This window comes from Leptidea sinapis, chromosome 29 (genome assembly GCF_905404315.1).
Source record: "Leptidea sinapis chromosome 29, ilLepSina1.1, whole genome shotgun sequence".
Taxonomy (NCBI): domain Eukaryota; kingdom Metazoa; phylum Arthropoda; class Insecta; order Lepidoptera; family Pieridae; genus Leptidea; species Leptidea sinapis.
In genome coordinates this window covers 8230320-8239638 of record NC_066293.1, presented here as the reverse complement: position 1 = coordinate 8239638, position 9319 = coordinate 8230320, and the positions used below count along the sequence as shown (strand labels likewise).

The 9319-nt window shown below is 33.5% G+C and overlaps 1 protein-coding gene across 1 annotated transcript in view; it reads left to right on the top strand.

The window, feature by feature from the left end:
• Positions 1–7563: 7563 nt before the first annotated feature.
• LOC126973387 (single-minded homolog 1) overlaps positions 7564–9319 on the top strand; it is a 97788-nt gene continuing 96032 nt past the window's right edge. The window contains exon 1 of the mRNA XM_050820634.1: positions 7564–7662. The gene's annotated coding sequence lies outside the window, so the exon portion shown is untranslated. The remainder of the gene's footprint in view (positions 7663–9319) is intronic.

The following is a 9319-nucleotide window of genomic DNA, read 5'->3' as shown; positions in this document are numbered from 1 at the left end:
GAATTGAGAAGTAACTCCCGTCTCTGAACAACCATAGAGTATAGATCAATTAGTGAACCCCGTACAGCCGTTACTCGTTGCCTCGTAATGAAAAGAAAAACAAAGCCAATTAAAGTTGTCTTTGACGCGCGCTCATTATGGCCGCACGTGGCAACACGTGCTCTCTCCTATATTGTTTAATAGTTCCATATTTTTTACGTGCTTTTTATACGTGAGACTACTTTTTATCCTTTGTGAACTATATTTAAAATATTTTCAATTTAGTGTCCAACTTTCCGCATTTATTGCTAGATAATAAAACATTTTATCTAAGGGTAGGCAGTAAAAATTCATACGGATTTTTCTTGAATGATACACAGTGGTTTATACTATACATGCGAGGAATCAAAAACAAATTATTATAATTTTAGAAAATAAAAAGTAGCAATCCTTGTCGGGTATGTTATGGTGCGCATGGGCCAGGTTTACTCCTTTAGCGTGCATGACATAACAGTTTGCCACTATTTTATTCGACGTGTTCACAGCTGTCACACTCTATCTAGACTTTTGATGGTTTATACATCCAGATAGACCCCCTTGGTGGTATACAACTAATGAAAACAGGCCAGGGTTTATTACTTTAGTGTGCTTGAAGCTACGTCTTACTCCGCAATTTGTATGTCACTTGTTGTGAGTGTGCGTGAATTGATCAAAATAGAGGTTAACTGTCAACCTCTATTTTCGTTTTCACAGCTGTCACAGTCTATCTGGACACATAAATGATCTAAGATCTAGACGTATAAATTATCTGAATAGAAATCAATAATTTTATTAATTTCACGTAAATATCTATTTGAAGTCTCTTTGACAAGCTCATTAGAATGGATTTAGTTTGACACATACCCAGTTTGTGTCTAAATTATAACTAGCCAGAATTTTACCAGTGGGAGGCTCCTTTGCACAGGATGCCGGCTAGATTATGGGTACCACAACGGCGCCTATTTCTGCCGTGAAGCAGTGATGTGTAAACATTACTGTGTTTCGGTGTGAAGGGCGCCGTGGGTAGTAAAATTACTGGGCAAATAAGACTTAACATCTTATGTCTCAAGGTGACGAGCGAAATTGTAGTGCCGCACAGAATTTTTGGGTTTTTCGAGAATCCTTAGCGGCACTGCATTGTAATGGGCAGGGTGTATCAATTGCCATTAGCTGAACGTCCTGCTCGTCTCATCCCTTATTATCTTAAAAAAAAGAATCATATCCCCTGTGAATGAATGAATGAAATGAATTTGCCCACGTTAAAAGTGTAGTCGAATACAACTGTACTGCCAACATTTCTGTTCGCACACTTGTACCATCACCATAAGAAGGTTCCTTTGCACAGGATATTATTATAATATAGACACAGTTTGAGACAAATTTTCTTGCCTTAAACTAGACATTGCCTGTACAAGACTCAAGTAAGTAAAGCCTAAGTATATTCAATACGATATACTTAGGCATACATAATTTTTTTTAATGAAAATCGGACGCCACGAACTTGACGTTCAGCTGAATTGATACTCACTGCCCATTACAATGTAGTGCTCAGGATTCTTGAACCCAAAAATTCTGAGCGGTACAACAATAATAATTGCGCTCGTCGCCTTGAGACATAAGATGTTAAGTCTCATTTGCCCAGTAATCTCGTAAGTTCTTTATTAATATTTATAAAATAATTTATAATATTTAAACACGATTCAACATATTGTGTTACAGTACAAACTTATTTGATATACATAATACAGCCATTGTAAAATACTCTATTTGATTGAAAAGAGTGGCCGTTGAGTTTCATGTATGTTCTTCTCACGAGCTCAATTTTTAGCAACATATGGTAGATTCAGTAATTTAAAAGAAATATTTGTAGAGACGATTCATAATCGCTTAGTTAAGCCTAATTGAATAAAGTTTAATTGACTTTGAAGAATGGAAACTTAAAGGCACACTTTGACGAGCCTTCCAATAGTCCAAATGGCGGAGTTGCATTCCAAAATCTTCCAATTCAAATTCAAATATTTTTATTCAAAATAGGATTTAAAATCACTTATTGAACGTCAAAATCTACCACCCATTCAAAAGAGACTGCCTCAGACCTGAGAAGAATGGGCGCAAGAAACTCAGCGGGCTTTTTTTTTAAATATAAAATATGGATTACAATATAATATCGTACAATAAACATGTGTCATTAAGAAAATCGTTTATGCTATAATAACCTTTCCCACACAAACGCTTTTTAGCAATTCTTTTAAATTTCGTAACACATTTGTTTTGTACATTTTCAGGGATCATATTGTAGAAGCATATACATCGCCCAACAAAAGACTTACTAACTCGACCCAACCGAGTAGTAGGCATAACAAGTTTATGTTTGTTCCTCGTGTTAACATTATGAATGTCACAGTTTCTAGAATATTCCTCAATGTGCTTATGAACATACAAAACATTATCGAAAATGTATTGAGAAGCAACTGTCAAAATGTTTATTTCTTTAAATTTTTCTCTTAATGATTCTTTAGGACCTAGGTTATAAATCGCGCGAATAATGAATCTTGAAAACCTAAGCTACTATTAAAACGGCATCCCGACCGTGGATTTCCAAATGGTTCAAATTCCAAGACGCCACGTCCTATGGAATTATCAACGTGGCGTGTTAGGAGTGACAGTCAATGCGTAAAACATACACTCCGCCATTTGGACGCACTTCAAAAGATTCGTGAATGTTCCAAAGTCCAAACTAGGTCCATTTTTATTTCATTCAGCGTTGCGCCGCCGCAGGATAACGACGTATTCTAAGCGAAGCGTACGAACATGTAACAAAACGTGGAAAATGTCAGGCCGCAATTTTGTCCTGTCTGTTATCGATATATTATATCGAAATAGTCCCTGCTCATGGCAGGTCTCAAATGAGGACTATCACAACACTGTTCCAAGGAATAACAAATTTTCATCGGAATCTTAAATTTTTTTTAATTCACAAAAATAAATACAGATAATGGTACCTATTACCGTTCAGGTACAAGCGAGGTTCACAATCTTGTTGGAACTGGCTCCAAGCCAATTGGATGCCGTGCATTTGGATAATCCCATTTTAATCGCGTCCGTTTGGATGTTCAAATTTTCAAAGTCAAATTCAAAAACACTTTATTCATGTAGGTTATTCATGTAGGTCACGGAAATGACACTTATGAATGTAAAAAAAATATAAAAAAAATAAAAATATTGTTTCATATTGAATTTACCGCTACTTCGTAAAGGGTTGAGCTAATGAGAGGAAGTAGCAAGAAACTCATTGCCACTCTTTTAAGTGAAGATTTACATTTTAATTGTTTTACAAATCATTTCAATTACAATATATGCAAAGTGACGCAACAAAGATGCTCAAATGTCAAAAACTGAAAGGCTTACACAAGTAAGTCAAAAAAAGAAAAAATATATAAAATAATACTTATAAACATAAGAGTTATTGAGTATAGTAGATGCATCAATCCACACATACCGTAAATAAATAGAGGCATTATAACTTTAAAGGAAATAATAATAATAAAAAACACATTAAGCAGACCTCCTGGTAACACGATCATCCAGCCACCATGTATAGTCAGTACCGGGCTTAAGACTATCACGAGTTTTAAGAAGGGCTACATACCTAATTATTACAAAAATTCTCCGGGTACGTAATAGGTACTTAAACAGCCGCCTTTTTATATTTACCAAGCCATAATTATTGTGACTTATGTTATCAAAATTGGTATCACTGCATAAAATTTGATTATATGAGAGTGAATTAATGAGATAGGTACCTACCTAGCTCTTTAGAAAGTGTTTAGGGGTCACGTAAATATACCTACCTACGTATACAAGGTCATTAATGGTAATAAATAAAAAAATAACGCGTTTGCGAAAATATGAGAATTGCATTTTGCGATCTCTTAACCCAATAACTAGCAAGAGAATATGATAAACTGTGTTTTTTTACCACGCTGCATTGATTTCATATAAAATATTCAACATATTAGCGTGTGGAGCCGCCTTACGAATTATTTCGATTGTTAAACACGGCAGCATTCATAGTCTATAGCCCACCTTAAATAATTACGCATCCAGTTATCTATTGGCCGGAGCGTGACCAATCATAGCGCGGTAACGCAGAGGCGGGAAAAGGCAGACGTCAGATGTAAATGACGTTTATTTTTTTAAACTGGTTTCCCGCTAATGTTTATTTATGGCCTTCTCGATGGCCTTACGAAGTAGGTAATGGCTCGGTTCTGTGATGCAATTTTCAGATTATCAATGGTTACGACCTCGTTTAATATTTATTAGGCCATCTGAAGAAAGAGTTTTTATACTAAACGGTATATTTATAGAACAATAAAAATAAAAAATGTTTTTATGCTGTCAAAACATTGCACATTTAGTTACTGTTTTCTTTGAATAACGCGTGAAATTAAATACGTTTTATACGATTAAAACTTGTTTAATTTATCTGAATGTTTTATTTTGATGTTTGATAAAAATTACTATTTTTTTATTAAGGTCCCGTCGTTCCACAGCCCCTTCAGTTGGACCCCTTCAGTTGGACCCCTTCCAATTGAAATACGCAGTCGAAATTTTTAAAAGTCTTTATATGCCATAAAATTTTATTACAAAACCAGATCAAAATCAGTTGATTAAATGTAGGTCTAAGAAATAATACTTATGAATATTAAAAATGATCCATTTTAGGCAAGAAACTCATTGCCACTCTTTCAAATCAATATTTTGGGTTCAGCGTATTAAAAATTATTTTAATTACAATCTATGTAAAGTTATACAACGAGAATACTCAATTTGTTATTCTACAAGACGTGTCTACCTACAAGTTAAAAACTAAACAATTTTAGGATAAGAAAAAAACACGAGATAACAGCAGGTCACCTGATGATAAGTGATAACCGCCGTCCACACTCTCTTGCAATACCAGAGGAATCACTCCTGTTGAGCATTATCGGCCTTTAAGGAAGGTATGCGCGCTTTTTTGAAGGTACCCGTGCCGTATCTCCGGAAACACGGCACAAGGAAGTTCATTCCACAGCATTGTTGTACCTGTGAGAAAGTTCCTTGAAAACAGCACTGTGTAGGAACCCCATCCATACAGATGGTGAGTATGATATCTTGATTCTGCGGCAGGAATCAGGTGAAACAGCTCTACGGAACAGTCCCCGTTATAAATGCGATAGAAGACACACAATAAAGCGACGTAATACTAGCCTACAACTTACACCTCAAAAATTTTGGTGATAAAATACTTATTATGCATTTTAATTTAATGTGATGTTCATAAATACGAAATATATCTATATGAATTGCTGTTCGTTAGTCTCGCTTAAACTCGAGAACGGCTGGACCGATTTAGCTAATTTTGGTCTTTAATTATTTGTGGAAGTAAAGAGAAGGTTTAAAAGGTGAATAAATATGAAAATGCTCGGAATTAAATAAAAACAACAATTTGGTTTTTCCTTTGGTGTGTCCCGCGTCGTTTAGAAATAAAATTGAAAGAATAGTTTAAAATGAATAAGTAATTATAATCTTTATATCTTTCTAACTTTCTCAGAAGATAAAAACAAACTTAATTTGAGCTACCTATAGTTGGTACATTTTATGTACGATTTAATATTTGGTAGGTGTGAGTATCGGTCGTCATCTATTTTTTATACCCCAAAAATTTTAATTCTTCATTTTTTTCTTATTGCTTTATATGGCAATACAACGTTTGCTAGTTATTTATAATATAATTCTTGATAGGTACGCTTCCACGGAATGATAGTTTTAATTTTATGTAGTCATAGTATTGTAAATATACTTACATATTAGATTTATTTCAATGAACATAATCTTATAAAGCGACGTCTCTATGTTATCTAGCCGGTCACAGAGCACTCGTTTGTCGGGGACCCCCGACAATTCCAGCAGCTCAATCGATGCATCAATCCACAGACACCGTAGTGTTATATATTATTATATGGCGAGGAAGACCTGAGAACACTTCGCAATAAAACATCTTAATCTTGTAGAAATGAGTAGGTAACAGAACGGTTCGCAAAAGAATCTTCGAAAATAAACTTAATTAAGTCGTCGCAACTAATAAATACAATCAAATATATTTTTTTTTAATCAGTCATTATACTTAGTTATTTATCATACAGCCTTAATTTCAATATCCATTATTATAACTTTAATCCCGTATCAATAACTGCTTTAGAGGAAATCGTAATAAAACTCTGCTAATAACAATGTTAATATCGTTATTATTTTGGCAAGGGCAAAAATATTCAAGAAGTCTTATTTTTATTTCAAATATAAATATCCAATACCATTCGTATTTATTTATTCTTATAATTAAAATTAAATATTTAAAAATCTAGTTCATGAAATAGCACAATAATATAATTATTCCTTTTGGCTTAAGAAAATATAGTATTATTTACTTTTTTTATAAGACAATAAGGGACGAGACGAGCAGGACGTTCAGCTGATGGTAATTGATACGCCCCATTACAATGCTATACCGCTCAGGATTCTTGAGAAACCCAAAAATTCTGATCGGCACCACAATCGGGCACACCTTGAGACATAAGTGTTGAGATTGTAACTTATGCGCACAATAATTTCACTAGCTACGGCGCCCTTCACACCGAAACACAGTAATGCTTACACATTACTGCTTCACGGCAGAAATAGGCGCCGTTGTGTTACCCATAATCTAGCCGGCATCCTGTGCAAAGGAGCTTCCTACTTATGAAAATTAAGTAAGTTATAAGATTTTAAATTTAAAGTGGGTAATGTCTTAGAAAAGTTAGAAATATATTTAAATAAAATACTATAATATACATCTACAATACACATTTTAGCATCTCATGCCATAAAGTAAATCTAAATAAAACACCCACATGTAGTTAAAAAGCGGGAATGGAACCGGCTATCCGTTGCTCGATATACATACCACTAGACTAGAACACCTTACTCCTCAAAAAATTTGGTGATAAAATACTTATTAAGCATTTGATTTTTTTTTTCAATTGAATAAACTATTCACATAAAAAATTGTACTTATGAAAAATTAAGAGTAAATTAAAACCTAACCTTCTCTTAACTGGCAAACGCATATTATAATATTATAATAATCTTAAAAAATATATTAAAAACATGTCTTAAAATTATTAATCCCTGTATCATACTTCTATTATTCGGTAATGCATAAAATAGGTACGTATTTATCGTTTCTAAAAAATTTCCACGAACAATAATTATTGAAGTTACACTTATTATGTTTTTACAATGTTTTCAAACTCTGCACATAAACGTTCCGTTATCAGTCACCTACAAGCTCCTGGATTACTCCCCCCTCTTCCTCCCTAATCCCTCTGGATGAGAGGGAGCGGGATAGACGCACCAGTCTTCATCGAGCGCCAATTGACAGCGCACGAATTATATTAATTAGTAGTCTATGGTTTTGTTATCTATAGTGCTGTAATGTTTAAAAAGTGAAATTCAAATTTGGAATATTATGTTCTTTATTCAATATGATTTTCGTGAAGTGCGTGATATTGTGTTTTATATATGAACGGTGAATTTTATTAATGATACCAATTGGATTCTCATAAGGTAACTTTTTACAGCATATAAATTAAGTAGTTATTGATATTTTAATTAAGATTTTAGAATTCTGGTAGTATCCGGGTGGTAACAATTTATAAGAATTAGAATGCCGACGGGGCAATGAACTTCCGTTTGAAATACAAAGGCTTTATAGTGCAGAGAGAAAATTTATTAAAAATAATATCTTAACTTTTGCAAAAGTGTGTTTAAACTTTTAAAATGAATTAGTACAGTAAACCACGTTTTGACGACCTTCAAAAGACGTTGGAAACTTGCTTGAAAACTAAAGTTTTCGACATAATGCTGACTAGACACCATTTTGGTTCTGTAATGTCCATAATATTGTTATTAGTTATAATATTTCAGTATTTTTGAAGCAAATAAATGTCGTAATTATTATTATTATTAATTACTAGCTGACCCGACAGACGTTGTTCTGTTCATAATAAAAAAAAACTCTTGCGGATGGAATTTTAGAAAACCGTTCTTAGCTGACCTCTACTCGGTGAAAAGAATATTCCTACCAAAGTCTTTAGCTCTAATCGTTCGAGAGATATCGTGATGAGTGACTAAATACGTGGAAATCCCTTATATATATATATATATATATATAAGGGATTATAGTTTTGTTTTGTTATAGGGAGTAGAGTTTTGTCTCAAACAGGTTTTGTATGTAAATATTCGAATTGCAGAGGTTGAGATATTTTTTTGCTATTGTTGAGTTGGAGAAGTGAAATAATAAAAATTCGGGCTGTGGAGGAAAAGTCTAATACGAATACCTACATACATGAAGAAAATTTAAAAAAGGCGTTTATTTTCTCAAAATTGCTTCCTTTTTGATGTCATTTCTAATATACTAGATACTACTACCGCTTCGGAAACAAATGGCGCTCTGAGAGAGAAGAAGCGGCGCAAGAAACTCTCCCATCACTTTTTTTGGCACTCTCTTTAATCAAATATTCACTACTAGCTGACCCTAATAGACGTTGTTCTGTAGATAATAAAAAAATACTGTTTTATAGGAATTTGGCAATAATATTTCAAAACATCAAGAATTATTTCGTAAAAAATTCTCCCTGTTGTTATAATGAAATTGTTTCACAGCGGAACTGTCAAACCGTGCGTCACTAAATTCTCTCATAGAAAATATGTTCGTACAAAACAAATATTGAAAATAAAAATAATTATGGGTACCAAATCGAAATAAAAACTATCCTATCTCTCAAGTTGGACTAAACTGCACTCCACGAAGTTATCCCAATTAAAATCCGTTCATTAGTTTAGGAGTCCATCGCGGACAAACAACGTGTCACGTAATTTATATATATTAAGATTGTATTGTAATTGCTATTGCTATAAAATAACCATAATCTAGTCCTAGGTACTTTTTGTAGGTACTTAAATCTTTGTAGAAATATAATTTGGCATAAGTAGTAAAAGTTTACATAGAGAAGAAGTGCATAAATCTAAAATGTATAATATCATAATTTCATATTTATATTTATTGGGAAAAGAGGACTAACGAACGTACCGTTAAGTGATCACCGCAGCCAATAGTCTCTTGCAACATCAGAGGAATCACAGGAGCGTTGCCGACCTTAAAGTTAACGCGCTTTTTTTGATAGTGCCCAACCTAATTCCACATTTCCACGTAAAATTCCCG